General features: G+C 36.5%; 1 non-coding gene across 1 annotated transcript; it reads left to right on the forward strand.

Moving 5' to 3' along the window:
• Nucleotides 1–16452: 16452 nt before the first annotated feature.
• Nucleotides 16453–16559, forward strand: LOC149495767 (small nucleolar RNA R71). The gene has a single exon (XR_016321540.1). It is a non-coding gene; the product is annotated as a small nucleolar RNA R71 (small nucleolar RNA).
• Nucleotides 16560–22013: the final 5454 nt, after the last annotated feature.

The raw sequence follows: 22013 nt of genomic DNA on the forward strand, positions 1-22013 counted from the left end.
ACCGGTTTATTCAGGTTAGCTTCCGCCATACTCAGGTTTACCTGTTAGGCCTTACACATTGCACCTGGTACTGTGCTTCGTGCGTTCTGAGACAGATGGGGACAGATCAGACTGTTCCGACCATGGATGATTCCCTAGCTGATTCAGCCATCACTCCGGGAGTTACTCGAGCCGTCCTTAGGGCCTGGGTTAGGGACCATCATATGGTTAGACCTTCACCTAATCCTGCTGGTATTCAGACTTCTCCTGAGTACCGGTCTTGGTTTATGACCATTGTCTGGCCAGTTGAGAAACTGAGGAGGAACGCACTGCTGAGTGTACTTGAAGGTTGGACTCAGGCTGACGCTGGTAATGAGGCTGGGACTGATGAGGGGATCATGTTGGCTCCTCGGACGGGCGAGGCTGGAGGGAGTTCAGCAACTGGGGATGATTCGGAGGACGTTGCCCCACGGAGGCGACGGGGTACCTAGACTCTGATAGGCTTTTTGGGTTTTTTTTTTTTGTTTTGTGGTTTTTTTTTTTTGTTTTGTGGTTTTTTTTTTTTTGTTTTTGACTCTTTTCGGTATTTTGGCTTTGGACTTTGGATGTATGTTTTATTTGGACTTTATTGTTTGAATTTGGATTGCTTGACCTTATTGTTTCTAATTGGGCATGTCATTTGATTTTTAAGCTTTCCAAGCATTTTCCAACTTTATTTATTCAAGCTCTGATTTTTGCCTAAGCCGCCCTTTTGGGTTTTCAACTTAGCGAGCTACCCATTTTTGCCTAAGCCGCCCTTTTCGGGTTTTCAACTTAGCGGGCCCCGATTTTTGCCTAAGCCGCCCTTTCGGGTTTTCAACTTAGCGGGTTTTTTTTTTTATATATATTTTTTATTTTATTATTATTATATATTTATTGTTTTATTTTTTTTTTTTTTTGGCAAAGGAAAAAGAATTATGGAATGATTTTTATTAATGTTTAGACCGTACCCAATGAGGGCTGCCTACATATCTCCGATACATAATTTCTTTTTTCCGAAGAGAATCAGGTCTAATGTAGTTCTCTTTACATCATGCAATGCTTATTACACAAAATACCTTTTTAACTGATCTAAATTACATGGATTCATGAATTCCAAACCATCTAAATCAGTCAAAATAACGGCTCCGCCTGACAAGATCTTCTTCAACACATACGGTCCAGCCCAATGAGGACGGAACTTCCCCCGTGGATCTATGACCGGTTGTCTAATTTCCTTCAGAACCAAACAACCTTCTTCCAGTTTCCGGTCTTTGACCTTCTTGTTAAAATGTCGCGCCATCCTTCTTTGATAAACTTGAGTTTGGTGGATTGCTCGCAATCGCTTTTCATCCATACCCAAGAGCTGCAAATGATAATTCTCAGCCCAATTTGCTTCACTGATCTGGCTTTCCCGGATAACCCTCGCCGACTGAACTTCCAGCTCAATAGGCAATACTGCTTCCATGCCATATACTAAGGAATACGGGGTTGCCCCAGTAGGTGTTCTAATTGAAGTCCTATATCCCCATAAGGCATTCGGTAACTGTTCATGCCAAGCTTTGTGCTCCTTTACCGTCTTTTGCAAGATAACTTTTATGGCCTTATTTGCAGCTTCCACAGCCCCGTTCATTTGTGGACGATAGGGTGAGGACTTATGATGTTGAATTCTCATTTCTTTCAACAAATTAGCAAACTCACTCTGAAAGTGAGATCCATTATCCGTGATGATCTCGAAGGGCGTTCCGTACCGGCAAAGGATGTTAGTACGAACGAACTGTGCTGCCTTCTTGGCATTCAGAACCGAATAAGAGGCCGTCTCGATCCACTTAGTGAAATAATCTACAGCAACCAAGATGAACTGGTGACCGTTGGAAGCCTTCGGGTGGATTTTTCCGATCACGTCTATGCCCCAGGTCGCGAAAGGCCATGGTGAAGTGATAGGATTCAGATTGACCGGAGGCTGTTTTTGCAATTTAGCAAAAATTTGACATTCGTGGCACTTCTGTGCATGCCTCACACAATCTGCCTTCATGGTTGACCAGTAATAACCTAGGTTCATGATTTTTCGAGCCAAGGCTATCCCGTGCATGTGTGGGCCAGACTCCCCGTTATGTAAGGAATCCATGATGGTTTGAGCTTCTTCCTCATCAACGCACCTTAGATGCAGGCCATTCCAACTTCTTTTGTACAGAATTCCCCCATTAAGGAAATATCCGGATGCTAGTTGTCTCAATGTCCGTTGATCAGTTTTGGTGGATCCTTCTGGGTAAACTTCATTCTGAAGATAATTCTGTATATCCCAATACCAGGGCTTATCGTCGACCAAATTCATGATATGTGCTGGCTGTTTCTGTAGCTGCACTGTCAAGGGTCGAATGACTCGATCCTCTTCTATATACAATCCATGTGGATACGATACTTTTTCACTCTATATTACTTGTTGCGATTTCGTACACTTGCGAAAATCACTGTCACCATCATTTAATTTCACCATTGTTTCTTTTTTTTAGTATGTTAATAATATTTTTCTGTTGTCGTTTTTTCAGCCTCATTAATTTTTTGATCGTTATTTCTTCTTTTGTTGCCGTCCATTAGGTTCTTATCGTTCTTTCTCCTTCTGTTGTCGTTATTCTCATTATTGGTGTTGTTTCTTGGTTTCGTTTTTTATTCATAAGGTATGTTGATTTATGTTTTTAATTTGTTGTTTATTATTGAGAATATCTCTATCAATTTTTATACAATCAGTAACTACTGTAAAGATAATGTAGGACACTCGATTATGTTTGGATTGATACGATACAATATATACACTGTATTTACCTGATTTGATACATCGCATTTTTACTTGATTTGATCCAATGTATTAATTGATGTACATATATCTATTGTGTATTTAATTAATTTTACAGTATTTACTGATACAATTTATATATATATATATATATATATATATATATATATATCTACACACTCTGTATATACCATGTACACTAGATACCATTGTTCTTGTTGCAGTCGTCAATCGTCAATAGCGTTACCAATCGTCATTGTTGCGGTTAAATTACATAAGTTGTATAGGGATTTGCTCTTACAGATTCCATGCTTCATTATGTTTCCTTTTTATATTGTTTCCTTTTTTTCGGTGTTTCCTTTTTTCAACGTTTCCAGTGTTTTCTTTTTTTTTTTGTGTGTGTTTTCCGTTTCTCTTGCAAGGTCAATTTAATTTGGTATTATTGAATTTTTTTTTATTGAACTTGTTATTATATTAATAAATATTTTTTTATGACATTTAGTTAAACGTGAAATCTTAAACATTTGCTTAAGGCCCCCCAAAATGTTTAATATTTTAAGGACCCATATGCAATTAATAGAGAGACCATTATGATATTATCCCCTTATATATTATATAAGAAAATAATTAATTCATCACGAGATTCGACCAAACTAACTAACTCATCACTGTATTTTAGCAATATCAATTAATAGTCCTCGAGATTTATTTCCGTTGAACGATTCGGTCATTCCATCCATTTTTTCCTGATTTTGCCATTAGAATGTGTGAAGAGATAAAAATGGCCTCACAGCTGATTTTGCCGTTAGAACGTGTGAAAAGATAAAAATGGCCTCATAGTTAACCGATAATAACCTTAATTACCCACCCTTGCCTTGCACAGTTCATAAAAAATCAACATATTTTTTCAATAGCCGAACTTTTCATCGTTGTACTCTAAGCTTACAAATGAAGTTTAGACTCAGATTTTATGGTTGTGTTGTTTTCAATAGCCATTGGGTTTGGAGAGCCAAGAGGTCGTACCCCCTCCATCTGCATGCTAAATAATAAGGAAAAGGAGAAAAAGAAAGCAGGGACCTCGAAGACAAGTAATCATTATAAGATTTAATATTCATAGAAGACCAAGAAGGCAATTAAAAATGGCTCAGGAGCTTGATTTTATTGTTTCATCTGAGATTTTGTTTCTTGACTCACACATGCCAAAGCATGCGAAACTTCAATTCTCTATTTGTAAAATTGTAATTTTTTTTCCCCAAATGATATCCCAAGTTTGGCGATGTGGGCATCTGCAAATGCATAGCCTTGATAAAGAGCTTCCTCGAGATACTTGCAGCGATCGTGACAGAGGGACACCGCCGAAAGATTGTCAAGTCTAGAGGTGGAGCTGCCTGACAGCGTTTTTCGCAAGTGTACGAAATCGCAACAAGTAATATAGAGTAAGAGAGTATCGTATCCACAGGGATTGTATATCAATTACCAAAATTGTGTTAACCTATTATTATTTAGACGATAATAAGAGAGAATTGCTATAAGAAAAATAAAATTTAAATTAAAAACAGAAGAGATCAAGCACAAATTTCAGGTGAAAAGAAATCAGAGAATTAAACTACTAGGGAATTTGATTTCACTTAATTCTATCCAGCTTATTCTATTAGTTCATTAATCAACTTTAATTGTTCAAGTAGGAGAAACAACCCTAGAGTTACTAGCAAGCTCTCCCGATTTATTGTTAGCTATTCTAATCCAGTTTAATTACCTATCTCTTAATAGTGAAATCAAACATAAATCAGATCCTTAGTTTTTATGGTTGTTTTGTGAGTTCATAACTTAATGATCAATAACTTATGAAAACCCCCCTTGAGTCCAACCATATAGCTTCCGCGTCAAGTTATTATTCTCAAGTAACTTATTATCTTTTTCATGTCAATAACCCTTCTCCCGATAGTGATTAATGAGATAATTCAATCCATGGGAAATTTTCTGCCTGGAAGCCTTAAGCACAATAATAATTTATAACAAGAACAATGAAAAATAAATCTAATATTATAGACTGGAATCGAATTAAGTTACATCAAATCCCTAGTATAAAAGTTTAGCTGGACATAGTAATTAAATAAAACTCAGTCATACTTAAATCATTCATCATATTTAAAGACAATAATGAAAAGAAAGAAACAAGATGAAGAGTTTAGAATAAAAACTGTATCACAACTATATGGATGGCTTCCTTGATTCTTGGCACAAATCTTGGATGCTTGAAGTCTTGAGAGAGAGTAAATTATGTAGAGAATAGCACAAAAAAACGAGATCCCTAGCAATGAGAAGTTCCCCTCTTTATATAGAGCTCCTGAAGGTAAGTCTGACTCCTTTTAGGAAATAGAATCCTTATTTAGTGCAAAATCTTTTATAGGAGATCATGACTATTTAGGCTTTTGATTTCCTCTTGATTAGGACTCCTTTTTCTCCCAAAATAGGTCTAGGTCTTGTTTAGTGTGTTTAGGAAACTCCCCGAGGTCGACCCATGTGAGAAAAAGATTGATTTGCGTATTTAGTTCACGCTAGTTCTGTCTGCGCAGCACGGGCGTGCTATCTGGCACGGGCTGGGTGTGCTCGAGTCTGGAAGTCTGGCTGGTGAAGCACGGGGTGTGCTTGGCAAGCACACCCTGATGGATTCTTGAGGCACGGGCGTGCCACTTAGCACAGGCAGGGCGTGCTTGCTTCTGGCACTCCCGCCTGGAATTGTCATGGGTGTGCCAGGCTTGACACGCCCTATCCTATTTTGGCACGACCGTGCCTTTTGGCACCACCCTGGCCGTGCTCTCTTCTGTCTCTCCCTTGATTTCCTTAGCTCCTAGCACAGGTGTGCCTTCTAGCACGGCCTGGGTGTGCTAGAGGCCGAGTGTTTTGCCTTGTAAAGTTCTTTTCTGCGCCAAATTCCTACAATTTTCTCTTGGATCAAGCGGGTTAAGAATCAAGGAAGCTTTGAACAAAATTATACTAGAATTGAATTAAAATCAAATTAAAGTAATAAAAACTTACTAAAATTCTAATAAAAACTACATTAAAAACACTATAAAATTAACACCTATCAAAATTCCCCAAACTTAAACCATTGCTTGTCCTCAAGCAACAAAACTAAATTTTAAGAAACAAAAATAATTTGACGACACTAGCTTACCATGGTTGGAGATGATTTCAATAAACTTTCAAGATATCATGATTAATAAACAAGTGGATAAACTCAATTGTTCTCTATGCTACTCACACTTAAGCCTGATTTTGATTCTTGAATTAAACACTTTCATTGAATAAACTATAAGTTTTAAGAGATTGTCAACACTAATACTTATTTAATTTTATTATAAATAGGACATGAATCATCTAAAGAATTTTCAACCTTTTAAAAATAAGACAATTGATAGTGCAAAAGTGGCATTCCCATATGCAAAATTAGTCATCCTTTCTCCACGATTTAAATGCATACGATTAAAAGATCAAAAGGTCTTTATCTTGGGTTGTAATGGGGCTTCTTGGTATAAATTTTTGCTTAATCAAAGAAAGGGGTAGAAGGTGGACAAAGAGTACAAAAGAGTGTATGATATTCAGGATTCTATTTTAATTTAGAAATATATTTTACTGGTTCTAAGGAGTATCTGTTTTGAATTTTCTTACTAGCTAGAGGCATCTTGGGCAAGGTCTTTCCATAATATTTTGGTACTTTTCTTCCTTGCTTTTTCCATTCTACTTGAATTCTTTTGATTGTGCCTCTTTCTTGATTCTTTCTTCTTTTCTTTATTTGGTAAACTTGCTAGTATTAATTGATAAATTCTCCCTCTTTGTTGCTATATTCTAATTAAAAGTCGAATCTTTCAATCATACAATCCTTTGTACTTAGGGTAGGACATTTGAATTTGGTTTTAAGGGCTCGGTTTATCGAGGGTGAAGAAGAAAATTTTATGGTTTATGGCTTCAAAGTTGGTTTCGAGGGTCATATTTTTAACTTAGGTGGTCTAGGCTAAACATAGGTTTCAACAAAAAATGCCTAAATCATCTCTTTCAAAATGTAAACATTTAAATTTTTCGCCTTGAAGGGAGTTCTAATTTTTGTTCTAGGGATGCCAAGGTTTAAATATCTTTAGAGTAAAACACACCTACACATCAAAACTTTCATAAAAATCAGCGTTTAAAAATCTAGAAACAAATAGTTTAGATCAATGAACATGTTTAAGTCAAAATTCCAAATTCAGAACTTAAGTCTACTAGAATTGAGAATCAACTAAATTCAACACTCATTACTAGATCATGAGAACCTTCAAGCTTGCTTGTAATCATTCCAATCATGTTAAGCAAAAACAAAAAATTTTTAGTTAAAATTCCCTTCCCCCAATTCAATCAATCACATTGTCCCCAATGTGTATAAATTCCCCAAACTTATCGCATTACTTAGAAGAAAAGCAGTAAGAGAGAAGAAGAAACTTTACCAACATTGTATTGAACAATACAATAGAACAGGTGCGGAATGTGTCTTAGCTAAAAGAGCAACTAAACACTAAGAAAGTGAAACTACTAAAAGTTATAAGAATTCAAATAACAAACAAACTAAAAAGAAAAATGAAAGCAATCAAGTCAATGTATTAGAACAAAAACAAACATAAACAAAACAAAAGATAAGTGAGAAATCTGTCAATTCTTCGGCGGTGGGGGTGGCTGCAGAAGCTGGAGAATGGTTTGGAGCTGGCCTTGCATGGTATCCATCCTAGAATCAAGGCTACCGTTCATAATTTCAATAGACTGGAAACGGTCTACGATCATCGTTTCCATCCCCATTAAGGCGCGTGTCAAAAAGATCCATTCGAGACATCATCCTTGCAAGGACTTCATCAGTTGACATGTTGGACGTGCCTTGGAATGATGGACCAGCGCCAGATGTACCTGCACCAAAAGAAGATGTAAAAGGGGGAGGGTTATCCTCCTCCATGTTAGCACCGCCTGCGGCCTCGGCTCCTTCTTCATCAGAATCAACCTCTTGAGCACCCACTATCCTATACGCATCCCCCACTTTTTCAACCAGTTTTATATGGATCATAACATCTAAATCCAGTCTGGTACCATGCCCCCCTCCTACACTATCATAGATTGGCCTAGCCGGGTTCCAAACCTGTAAATATCTAGCAATTCGGGTCACAAAACACCCCATCATTATAGCCTCTTTGTCGGCTCTAGCCACCCTCGCAAATCTCTGGCAGAGCCAATATCCAACATTCAATAAAACCCCATTTTCAATAGCCCACAGAAAATATAGTTCATTCAAACTTAACACCCCATCACTCTCACTCCTTCCAAAAATAGTATTTGACAAGAATTTGTGAATGTATTGCAAGGAAGGTTTTTTCAATTTAGATGCCTTCGAATATCTAGGGTTATAATTTACTTCACCTGTAAATTTGAACCATGTATTGCGTGCATTAAAATCACTAGGTACTTGTATCTGACTATTTTCTGTGGGAAAACCAAAAATTTGGCTAATCTCATTTACAGATAGTTGAAAATCTTGACTAAGAAGCCTAAAGCGAATCCTGCTTAGGGGTGAATCAGGCAAAAGCGGGATAAAAGAGGAATAAGAACTTAGAAATTCTAGAGTTAATGGCACATATACTAAGTCCTTCATATCAAGAAATTGCCCCCACCCTATTCGTCTAAGAGGTTCTAACACAATATCTCTAAGACCCACTTGTGTTAAAGCAACCTCATCAATGAATCGATTTGGTAAAATAAGCTTAAGAGTTAGTTTTGTGTACCTTTCTTGTTGCTTGGATGAGGCAAACTCAAATGGAAGTGCAGGAGGTGAAGGAGGTTGAGGAGCCGTGGAGGATCGCATAGTTGAGCGCTTTCGAGCAGCAACGGAGGATGCGGGTCTGCTGCGTTTGTGTCTAGGAGGCATTGTAGGAGTTGATTATATGAAAATTTTGGGTGGAGAGTGTTTGATTTGAGAGAAAAGGGAGAAGAAGAGAGAAAATTTGAGAGAAAAGAGGTGACGGCTAGGGCGTGCGAGATGGGAAATGGGGTGGTTGAAGGCGTGCTCTTTAAATAGGGGCACCAATTAATGCGTGGGTCTGATCGTGGCACGGCTGTGCTTCTAAGTACGGGCTGGGCGTGCTTTCCTCTGACCTGCAAAATAAAAGAAAAAACGTACCTGGCACGGGTGTGCTCTGACTTTTGGGCCAAAAATTGTCGCGCAGGTAGCACGAAAGTGCTACAGGGCACGCCTGGGGCGTGCTTTTCTCTGACTCTCAAGTGGAAAAGTGCTTGTAGATAGCACGGGCGTGCTATCCGGCACGCCTTGGGCGTGCTTGTCCCTGACCTTTCAAGTGAGTTTTTCCCTTTTCTATGGCACGGGAGTGTTGAGAGGCACAGCTGGGGCGTGCTTTTCTCTGACTCTCAAGTGTCACCACCCTTGAAAAATGCACGGGCGTGCTGCGAGGCACGCCTGGGCGTGCTGGATCCGCACCCCATGGCACGGGCGTGCTGGGGGGCACGGCCAGGGCGTGCTCGCTTCTGGATTTTCACTTTTTCCTACAAAAACTCTAACTAAAACAAAAGAACAATTATGGAGAAAATTTGGGAATTTTGCAAATAAAGCAGAAAATAAAATAAATAAATGGAACGAAAATTTAACAAGAAAATTATATGGGTTGTCTCCCATAAGCCCTTTTGTTTAACGTCGTTAAGTTTGACGCACTTAACCTAGTTTAGGCTAAACGAGACCAATTGTGCTCTTGATGGGCTCAAAGTTGTTATTGTGATAATTTCTCAAACGTTGAGCATTTACCTTGAAACTTCGATTTGACTTACCATCCACTATTTCAATTGCTCCATGAGGAAAGATTTCCTTGATTGTGAATGGTCCGGACCATCTAGAGCGCAACTTACCAAGGAATAACCGGAGCCTAGAGTTATAGAGCAACACCTGCTGGCCTACTTTTAGATCCCTCATGATAATGCGCTTATCGTGCCATTGTTTGGTGCGATCTTTGTATATTTTGGCACTTTCATAAGCATGGAGGCGCATTTCATCCATCATGTTTAGCTGTAGCAATCGCTTTTGACCAACTTCCTTTGCATTAAAGTTAAGAAATTGAATGGCCCAAAACGCCTTATGTTCTAACTCAATAGGAAGATGACAAGCCTTACCGTACACCATGCGATATGGAGACATACCTATAGGTGTCTTGAACGCAGTTCTGTAGGCCCATAAAGCATCTTCCAGCTTTTTGGACCAATCCTTCCTTGATTGTCCAATAGTGGTTTCGAGGATCTTTTTGATTTCTCTATTGGTGACCTCTACTTGTCCACTTGTTTGAGGATGATATGGAGTACCTACACGATGAGTGACACCATATTTTGCAAGAAGGGAGTCTAAATATCTATTGCAAAAGTGCTTACCTACGTCCGTGATTATTGCCCTGGGAGTGCCATGTGACATCCTACCGAGTCGAGTCTTAGCATAGAGTTGAGTAGTCGAGTTGAACCAAACCCGGTTGGGGTAGAATGGGTTTATAAGTGGAGTTACTTGAGTGAGAGAAAAAGATCAAAGTATAAGGGTTAGGATTTATTTGCACTAAAACATACAGCTTGGGTGTTAAATTGTAACCTTCTTACAATTGAGGTACCATTTAGAACTTTTACACACAAATTCATTGATATTTTGATGGCTTACCCGTAATAACCATTTCACTTTCCCATTTTCATCTTTATCTTCATCTTCTTCATTTTCTTCCCTTCCTCTTCCACCTTCCTTTCAATTTTCATGGTAGTTCAGCTTTAACTTCAATTCTTCTTCTATCCAAGTAAGTAAACCTTCTTGAAGTTCATAATTGAATCATTTGGTGCTATTATTTTAGAATTCATAAGAATTCTTATTTATAGGTGAAGGGAGTTCAAAGAGTGTAGAAAAAAGAAGTTAAAAGAGGAGAAGCTCAAGCTTTTGGAGTAAAGGTTTGATATCTCTTTTCCTTTCCCATTTTCTTTGTATGAGATTTGTGTGGTGTGTTGCTATGAGACCATATTGCTTTATGTGAGTGGGAGGACTGGTAATGGTGAGAAAACAGGGGAAAACAGGGGAAGTATTGAATAAATGAAGTGAATATTGAGTTTATGTTGAAACAGGTTTTGCTGGAAATTATACCAGTAACTTCATCTTGATTTTGACCCCATTTAATGATAGAATTAGGAAGTGTCATAGAAGAGTTATTTGTTCCTCTATGTGTTATCTTTACATGGGTTTTTGAATCATCCAAATCGGATTTGTATATTGAGAGATATGACCAAAAGAGTACAGACTGTGCAGGCTGGAAAACGCGAAGCGCGCGCGCGAATCGCATGACGAGCTCGCATTGCCTTCTCGCGCTCGCGATTTTCAAATGCGCGCTCGCGACTTTCACCTGAAACTCTCTGTCTCTCATTTGGCACATCTCGCGCTCGTGACTTTCAAATGCGCGCTCGCGACTTGTGCTCGCAAACTCTCTGACCCTCATTTGGCACTTCTCGCGCTCGCGACTTTGAAGTACGCGCTCGCGTACTTGGCCCTTGGCCTGTAAGCGCTCGCGACCCTCATCGCACGCTCGCGAATTTGGCCTGGGAACTCACTGTCTCTCATTTTGCACTGTACGCGACCGCGATTTTCATTTGCGCGCTCGCGACTTTCACCTGAAACTCACTGTCTCTCATTTGGCACTTCTCGCGCTCGCGACTTTCAAGTACGCGCTCGCGACTTGTGCCCGATACCTCACTGTCTCTCATTTGGTGCTTTACGCGCTCGCGACTTTCAAGTACGCGCTCACGAATTGTGTTTTCATGCATTTTTGGACTTCATTTTCAATGCAATTGTATTCCTTTGCTTCACTTATATGCCTCCAATCATTTTAACATCAAAATACAACATGAGAACATGTATCAAAACAACATGCAAGCATGCAAATGATGTGAAATCAAATAAACATTATGAATTATGAAGTTATGAACTATGAATATGATGTTGTGTGATATTATTGACATACCAACATTATGCTCCATTGAGGTTAGGTAGAAACCATGTAGATAAGGCTATGTCACGACATAGGATAGCAGATCTGCACCTCATACAGTTTGATACTCCGGCTACAGGCCGTTGAGTGGATATGATTATATATGGGCCATAGCAGCCAAGCATACAGTATTCATCCAGTTTCATATAGTTTTTCTTATCACTTCGGTTTCACTATAACCTTATGGAGCCATACAGATATCTTAACATAACATTTCATGAATTATACAGTATTATAAACAGTACAAAAGATAATCAAGGTATCATGAAAGTATCATGATGTGTGTGCTTATATGTGCCATATGTGTTTACATGGTTCTTTCTATACATGTATGTGTTTAATTGTTTCTTTATCTGTTGAGATATCCACTGAGCTTTATTTGTTCAGCGAGTTACCTGTTTAACTCGCAGGTTTTGAGATTGGCCCGTAGAGAGTCAGCTTACAACTGCTGCAGTTCATCTGTAGAAGACTCAGTCTTCAGGGTAGCTACTCATTTTAATGTGTACCTTTTGTCTCTCCTTTTATGGCATGTACAGGGCACACAGTTGGGCCCATTCCATGTTGTAAACTAGTATCATGTTTTGTAAATATTAAGTACATTATTAATGTAAACAACATCAGCATGCTATTATATTCAATATACATTATGATATCAGCATGTCAGGCCATACAGTCAACCAGTTTGTAACGTCTTGACTCGGTTCATTCGGGTTTACGGGTGGACCGGGAAGGGGTGTTACATGCCATGCCGTGTGAAAATATTTTTCTTGATGAAGTTCATCACACTTTTGGCATCGTTATTTGGAATAGCAACAGCTTCTGCCCATTTTGACACATAATCCACCGCCACTAGAATGTATTGATTGGAATATGATGGTGGAAAAGGTCCCATGAAATCCAGACCCCATACATCGAAGATTTCGACTTCAAGGATGCTGTTTAGGGGCATCTCATGTCTCTTCGAAATGTTACCTAACCTTTGACAACGATCACAAAGATGAACATAGTTATAAGCATCTTTAAAAAGATTAGGCCAATACAAACCGCTTTCTAATATACGCGCAACTGTCTTGTTTGCTCCGAAGTGACCTCCACATTCCATTGAATGGCAGAATTTAAGGACACTTTCCATTTCAGTTTCCGGTATACATCGCCTGAATAGCTGATCATTGCAATACTTGAACAAAAATGGCTCCTCCCAATAGTAGAATTTGATATCATGAAAAAACTTTTTCCTTTGTTGGTAAGAAAAATTGGGAGGGGGAATTTTGCAAACAAGATAATTAACTATGTCAGCGTACCAGGGGGTTTGAGCATTTGCCACCAATAGAAGTTGCTCATGGGGGAAACTTTCATTGATTTGTAACTCGCTCGTATCTTCTTCCCCCAATTCGAGCCTGGAAAGATGGTCAGCTAGAGGTTCTCGGTTCCCTTTTTGTCGCGAATTTCTAGGTCAAATTCTTGCAATAGAAGTACCCAACAAATGAGTCTCGGCTTTGCATCTTTCTTTTCTAGCAAGTATTTGATGGCTGAGTGATCTGTGTAGACTATTGTTTTAGCTCCAATTAGATATGCCCTGAATTTGTCAAAAGCAAAAACAATAGCTAGTAATTCTTTTTCCGTAGTTGCATAATTTAGTTGCGCATCATTTAATGTGCGACTGGCATAATAAATAACATGCAACTTCTTGTCTTTTCTTTGTCCAAGAACAGCTCCTACAGCATGATCACTAGCATCACACATGAGTTCAAAGGGTAAAGTCCAATCTGGTGTAGTAATGATAGGGGCTGAGATTAACTCCTTCTTCAACCTGTTGAAAGCATCTAAACACTCTTTGTCAAAATCAAAAGGAACATCTTTAACTAATAAATTGCAAAGAGGTTTAGTGATTTTTGAGAAGTCTTTTATGAATCTCCTATAAAACCCTGCATGCCCAAGAAAACTTCTTATACCTTTCACTGTGTTAGGAGGGGGTAGTTTTTCAATTACCTCAATTTTTGCCTTGTCGACTTCAATCCCTTTTTGAGAGATTTTATGCCCTAAGACAATACCTTCACTAACCATGAAGTGACATTTTTCCCAATTTAAAACAAGGTTAGTGTCTTCACATCGTTGCATTACTAAAGATAAATCCCAATTTAAAACAAGGTTAGTGTCTTCACATCGTTGCATTACTAAAGATAAATTATGAAGGCATGCATCGAAAGAAGAACCAAACACAGAAAAGTCATCCATGAATATTTCAATAAATTTTTCCACCATATCAGAAAAGATGGACATCATGCACCTTTGGAAGGTTGCGGGGGCATTGCATAGCCCAAAAGGCATTCTCCTATAGGCAAAAGTGCCATAAGGACATGTGAAAGTAGTTTTCTCTTGATCCTCAAAAGCTATATGTATTTGGAAGTACCCTGAATAACCATCTAAGAAACAATAAAAAGGATAACCTGCAAGTCTTTCAAGCATTTGATCAATAAAGGGAAGGGGAAAATGGTCCTTGCGTGTTGCTTTATTTAGTTTTCTGTAATCTATGCACACACGCCAACCTGTGACTGTTCTTGTGGGAATTAGTTCATTGTTTTCATTAGAGATAACAGTCATACCTCCCTTTTTTGGAACAACTTGGACAGGACTTACCCAATTACTGTCTGAAATTGGATAAATGATACCGGCATCCAGGAGTTTAATGATTTCAGCCTTGACTACCTCCTTCATGTTCGGGTTCAATCGCCTTTGATGCTCGATTGAAGGTTTGTAGTCTTCTTCCATCAAGATTTTATGCATGCATACACTTGGGCTTATTCCTTGTAGATCCGAGATAGACCACCCTAGTGCTTTTTTGTGCCTTCGTAAAACTTGCAACAACCTTTCCTCTTGATCAAGCGTTAAGTGAGAAGAAATAATAACAGGAAAAGAATGATCCTCACCTAAGAATGCATGCTTTAAATGAGGTGGAAGTTGTTTCAGTTCGTGCTTAGGTGGTTCCTTTTCTTTTTCATTCAAGATGCTTGATTCATTAATGTTATTTTCGACATGCAAAGTGCTTTCCACACATTCATCAACAACATCAATTCGAAAACAATCTTCATAGTCCATAGGAAGTTTACAAGATTTAAGTACATCAAAGACAATCTCTTCCTGTCCAACTCTTAGAGTCAACTTACCCTCATAGACATCAATCAATGCTCTTGCGGTTGCAAGAAAAGGTCTTCCAAGGATTAGAGATCCTTCCCTATCTTCATTAATGTCAAGAATAACAAAATCAACAGGAAAGATGAATGTACCTACCTTTACAAGCACGTCTTCTAAAATCCCTCTAGGATATTTAATTGAACGATCTGCTAATTACAAAGACATCCTTATTGGTTTGAGCTCTCCCATACCTAGCATCTTCAAAACTTCATAGGACATAAGATTAATGCTAGCACCTAAATCTGCCAAAGCCTTTTCAAAGTCAAGATTACCAATGTTACAAGGGATAGAAAAACTCCCTAGATCTTTTAACTTTGGAGGCAATTTGTTTTGGATAATTGCACTGCACTCCTCAGTTAACATTACCGTTCCTTGATCATCGATTTTTCGTTTCTTGCTTAGGATATCTTTTAGGAATTTAGCATAGCTAGGCATTTGAGCAAGAGCTTCAGCAAAAGGAATATTGATTTGAAGTTTCTTAAATACGTCCAGAAACTTGAGGAAACTCTTGTCGTCTTGTGCTTTCTTTAATCTTTGTGGAAAGGGAACAGGGGAACATAGGGTTTTACCTTTTCCTGTTCTTCTAAGTCAATGATAGGCACCTTTGGTTATTCTTTTTCTTCCTTTTCTTTCCTTGGTGGTTCATCTAATTGCTTGCCACTTCTCAAGGTGATAGCCTGCACTTGTTCTTTTGGATTCTTTTCAGTATTGCTAGGTAACGTACCTTGAGGTCGAGATGCCATCATATTTGCAAATTACCCTAGTTGAATCTCCAAATTCCTTATTGCAGCCTGCTGGATTTTATGGTTCTCTCTGGTTTCATTCATGAACTCCATGTGTGATTTAGAAAGAGCAGTGAGGAGGTCATCATGGGATTTCTTTTCTGGAGGGTGGAAACCTGGTGGTGTGTTCAAGGCATTGTTAGGATTACCATAAGATAGATTAGGATGATTTCTTAACCTGTTATCATATGAATTTGAATAAGGTTAATTCTTTCTTCCTTGATTCATCACATAGTTTACTTGCTCCAAAGTTTGTGGATTTAAAGAGTCCATGATGCATTCTCCAATTCCATGTTGTCCATTGCACCTATCACAAACTTGTATAACAGAATTTACAGGATTAGTAGTTAACATGTCCAATTTTCTTACCATGTTATCTACCTTGGCATTAAGTGCTGTAATGGCGTCTATTTCATAGACTCCTGCAGTTCTTCTTCTTTCAGAATTGTTTTGGTAATGGCTATTGCTTGCCATCTCTTCTATCAACTCATATGCTTCATCAATTCCTTTCTTTTCAAAGGATCCACCTACAGCTGCATCTAGAGTAATTTTGATGTTAGGAGATAATGCATTATAGAAAGTTTGTACCTGTAGCCACTTGGGCAAACTGTGATGAGGGCACTTTCTTAACAAGTCCTTGAATCTTTCCCAAGCTTCATACAGGCTCTCTTGATCATGATGAGCAAATGTCATTATCTCATTGCACAATTTGGTGGTTTTTGAGGATGGAAAGAATTTAGCTAGAAACTTTTGAGCTAATTCATCCCATGTTGTGAAGCTCCCAGCGGGACACGATTGTAACCAAGACCTTGCTTTATCCCTAAGAGTAAAGGGGAAAAGTCTCAGCTTGATTGCATCTTCAGAAACACCATTTTGTTTGAATGTGTCACAAATTTCCAAAAAATTGGTGATGTGAGCATTAGGATCTTCACTAGGCAAACCCCCATATTGGATCGAGGTAGAAAGCATTTGGATAATTGCGGGTTTAATCTCAAAGTTATTAGCTTCTACCCTAGGTCTGGTAATACTTGAGGTTGTCCCATTCAGATTAGGTGTTGTGTACTCTCTTAAGGTACGGACCGGATGTTGAAGCGGTGGTCCGACTATGTTCTCATTTTCGTTTTCGTTGGCCATGTCTGCTTGTTGTTCGAGTTTTATTTCTCGTGCTTTTCTTGCAACGTTGAGCCTACGAAGAGTTCTTTCAATTTCTGGATCAAAGATTAGGGGTTCAGTCTTCCTTGATCTTCTTTGCATAAAACACCTGGAACAGTTCTTAGAAGAAAATTAAATAAAAGAGTGTCTAAATTAACAATAGGGTAATTCGTATTGATATTGATATGCTAATCCCCGGCAACGGCGCCAAAAACTTGACAGCGTTTTTCGCAAGTGTACGAAATCGCAACAAGTAATATAGAGTAAGAGAGTATCGTATCCACAGGGATTGTATATCAATTACCAAAATTATGTTAACCTATTATTATTTAGACGATAATAAGAGAGAATTGCTATAAGAAAAATAAAATTTAAATTAAAAACAGAAGAGATCAAGCACAAATTTCAGGTGAAAAGAAATCAGAGAATTAAACTACTAGGGAATTTGATTTCACTTAATTCTATCCAGCTTATTCTATTAGTTCATTAATCAACTTTAATTGTTCAAGTAGGAGAAACAACCCTAGAGTTACTAGCAAGCTCTCCCGATTTATTGTTAGCTATTCTAATCCAGTTTAATTACCTATCTCTTAATAGTGAAATCAAACATAAATCAGATCCTTAGTTTTTATGGTTGTTTTGTGAGTTCATAACTTAATGATCAATAACTTATGAAAACCCCCCCTTGAGTCAAACCATATAGCTTCCGCGTCAAGTTATTATTCTCAAGTAACTTATTATCTTTTTCATGTCAATAACCCTTCTCCCGATAGTGATTAATGAGATAATTCAATCCAGGGGAAATTTTCCGCCTGGAAGCCTTAAGCACAATAATAAGTTGTAACAAGAACAATGAAAAATAAATCTAATATTATAGACTGGAATCGAATTAAGTTACATCAAATCCCTAGTATAAAAGTTTAGCTGGACATAGTAATTAAATAAAATCAGTCATACTTAAATCATTCATCATATTTAAAGACAATAATGAAAAGAAAGAAACAAGATGAAGAGTTTAGAATAAAAACTGTATCACAACTATATGGATGGCTTCCTTGATTCTTGGCACAAATCTTGGATGCTTGAAGTCTTGAGAGAGAGTAAATTATGTAGAGAATAGCACAAAAAAACGAGATCCCTAGCAATGAGAAGTTCCCCTCTTTATATAGAGCTCCTGAAGGTAAGTCTGACTCCTTTTAGGAAATAGAATCCTTATTTAGTGCAAAATCTTTTATAGGAGATCATGACTGTTTAGGCTTTTGATTTCCTCTTGATTAGGACTCCTTTTTCTCCCAAAATAGGTCTAGGTCTTGTTTAGTGTGTTTAGGAAACTCCCCGAGGTCGGCCCATGTGAGAAAAAGATTGATTTGCGTATTTAGTTCACGCTAGTTCTGTCTGCGCAGCACGGGCGTGCTATCTGGCACGGGCTGGGTGTGCTCGAGTCTAGAAGTCTGGCTGGTGAAGCACGGGCAAGCACACCCTGATGGATTCTTGTGGCACGGGCGTGCCACTTAGCACAGGCAGGGCATGCTTGCTTCTGGCACTCCCGCCTGGAATTGTCATGGGTGTGCCAGGCTTGACACGCCCTATCCTATTTTGGCACGACCGTGCCTTTTGGCACCACCCTGGCCGTGCTCTCTTCTGTCTCTCCCTTGATTTCCTTAGCTCCTAACACGGGTGTGCCTTCTAGCACGGCCTGGGTGTGCTAGAGGCCGAGTGTTTTGCCTTGTAAAGTTCTTTTCTGTGCCAAATTCCTACAATTTTCTCTTGGATCAAGCGGGTTAAGAATCAAGGAAGCTTTGAACAAAAATATACTAGAATTGAATTAAAATCAAATTAAAGTAGTAAAAACTTACTAAAATTCTAATAAAAACTACATTAAAAACATTATAAAATTAACACCTATCACTGCCCATCAAGGTAACATCAATTAAAGAAACGATGGATTCCAGAAACTGGAAGGTTAAAAAAAATGAAAGCTTGCATTCAATTCGTATGGGTTACTACAGAAATTAGGGATTAAAATGAGAGAAAGAGAGACAGAAAGTGGAGTTGAGTGTACTATGTTAAGTTTTCATGAACCGCGGAAGGTAACATTGGGTAGTTCAGGCTGTTATCGTCTTTTCTACTTGTGAGGCTATTTTTGTCTTTTCACACATTTTAATGGTAAAATCAGAAAAAAGTGGATGGAAAGACTAAATAATTTAATAAAAGTAAACTTCAGGGATTATTAATTAATATTGATAAAATACGAGACGAGTTAATTAATTTGGTCAAATCTTAAGGATAATTAATTATTTTCCCTATCATATAATGGTAAGGGGATGTCGAGATTTTATCTTCATGATTCCCGGCAACTGCTTCAAAACAATTATTCTTCTTAAACTATAAAAAGGATTGAGATATAATTATAAAGGGATCAATCATTTACTCCATTCATCAATGGACGAACACATAAATTCACTCATGAACTTTATTACTTTAACCTTGTGGCATCTTCAACTTTTACTTTCATTTATCAAAACACTTCAATTTATAAAATTACACTTATTAAATACTTCAATTTTCAACTTTATTTTATTGAAAATTTCAATTGCAAAATTAGATCATTAAAAAGTTAATATTTATGAAATTTATACTTCCAAAAGTCATATTAACTATATGTCAAGTCAATATTTTGCAGATAAAAGCCAAAACCCTAAACATTATTGATATTAATGTCGAAACTCGTGTAATATTACCAAATTTACAAATTCATGTGCACAATAGATCACCTGTAAAGTTCAATCTACCACAATGTTAAAGTTGCAAAGTTTAAAGGTGAATTTATGTATTCAATCATTCATCAATTAATTATAGAAATTAAAATACTACATCATATTTTGAATTTTTCAATCCTTTCGTGTTCTATAAAACTTTGGTTATTTCAGTTATTTCAATTTCCTAATTAAATTAATAAGAAAAATTTGACTCTTTTATTTATCAGTAATTAGAATGAATTAGTTGTGTGACTGCTTGATTTCCAGGATGTGTAATTTTGTACATAATTCTTTTCTAGACACTTATTTTGTTCGGAATCAATGGAAATGAAAAAAAAAATTAATGTGGTTTAAAAAATTATTCTGAGAAACACTTCATTTTTATTGGTAAAAAAAAAAATTAGTTGATTAACTTGGTGTATGGAGTAGTCTCATTTACCGAGAGCTAAATTGTACAAACACAGGACATGATATACAAGAATATACGAGATACGGTAATTTTTAAAAAAAGTAGGACATCCACACGCTTATGACATACTACACTAAATAAGTAATACATTAATATTTCAAATGAATAAAAAATTATTTAAAATAAATGATAAACACAATTTCTTATTTCAATGACACAAAAAAAAAAAAATAACACTTCATTTATTAGTAATAAAAAAAAATTGGTTGATTAGCTTGGTATATAGAATAGTCTCATATACCAGGAGTTATGTTGCATGGAAACGGGATACGACAATTTTTAAAAAAGGTAGGACGTCCATATCCTTAAGACATAGTACACTAAATAAGTAATACATTAATATTTCAAATAAATAAACAACCATTTATAATAAATCATAAATATAAAATAAAAAATACTTAATTTCTTATTTCAACGACACAAAAGCAAATTAAAAAAAAAACTTTATTTTTATTGGTAATAAAAAGAATCTTGATTGATTAACTTGGTGTAAGGAGTAGTCTCATATACCAGGAGTTAGATTGCATGGACACGGGACATGAGATACAGGGAATGTACGGATACGACAATTTTTAAAAAAGGTAGAACATTCACATGCTTACGACATAGTATACTAAAAAAGTAATACATTAAAATTTTAAATAAATAAACAATAATTTATAATAAATCATAAACATAAAATAAAAAAATACTTAATTTCTTATTTCAATGACACAAAAGCAAATTAAAAAAAAAACACTTTATTTTCATCGGTAATAAAAAAAACAACCTTGGTTGATTAGCTTAGTGTAAAGAGTAGTCTCATATACCACGAGTTAGGTTGCACGGACACGGGACACGAGATACGTGAACATATAGATACGATAATTTTTAAAAAGTAGGACATGAATATGCTTATGACACACTACACTAAATAAGTAAAACATTAATATTTCAAATAAATAAATAATTATTTATAATAAATCATAAATAAAAAATAAAAAAAATACTTAATTTCTTATTTCAATAGTTAAATTCTCAAAATTTATTATCCCTATTGAAAAATATATTAATAGTGTGTATGCATTTTTTTTATGTAGGTCATACCATGCATGACTTTTGCTATTGCATACCTTATGAAAAGTTTCGCATAATATTAAGAAAACATATCTTAACATTACAACTTTTCAGCATATCTCAATAAGATACAATTTATCATTTTATTATATAATTTTACTATTTTTAAATAATGTTATAAAATATTATTTCATCTTTTAATATTACCCTACGCATCATGCGGAATATAAGGGGGAAAAAGCAATTATATTTTCAAATAATATCATACAGGAGGAAAAAACTAAATTAATATTAATAAGCAAAAACTATTTTATTTGGAAATAAGAAAGGAAATGAGGAAAAAGAACTCCCATAATTTTCTCTTCAAAATAGAAGGAAAATAAAAAACTATAAAAATAAATTTGTAGAGAAAAATTAATTTTATTTTTCTTTTATATCTAAAAAAAGTAACAAAAGTTTTTCTGAAAAAAAAATTTAGTCCTTTCTTTTTTTTTTTTTTTTGATTATTCATTAATAAAAAAAGATACAAAATAAATAAAAAAAAACACTTCATCACTCAATACTAGAAAATAAGTAGGAGATCCACACACTTATGACGCTCTATACTAAATAAGTACAATACATTAATATTTCAAATAAATAAACAATCATTTATAATAAATCATAAACATAAAATAAAAAATACGTAATTTCTTATTTCAACATAATTAGTTAAATCCTCAAAATTAT

The sequence above is a fragment of the Jatropha curcas genome, chromosome 6 (genome assembly GCF_041381405.1).
Source record: "Jatropha curcas cultivar XTBG-Jc1 chromosome 6, XTBG_Jcur_1.0, whole genome shotgun sequence".
In the NCBI taxonomy this organism is placed as follows: Eukaryota; Viridiplantae; Streptophyta; class Magnoliopsida; order Malpighiales; family Euphorbiaceae; genus Jatropha; species Jatropha curcas.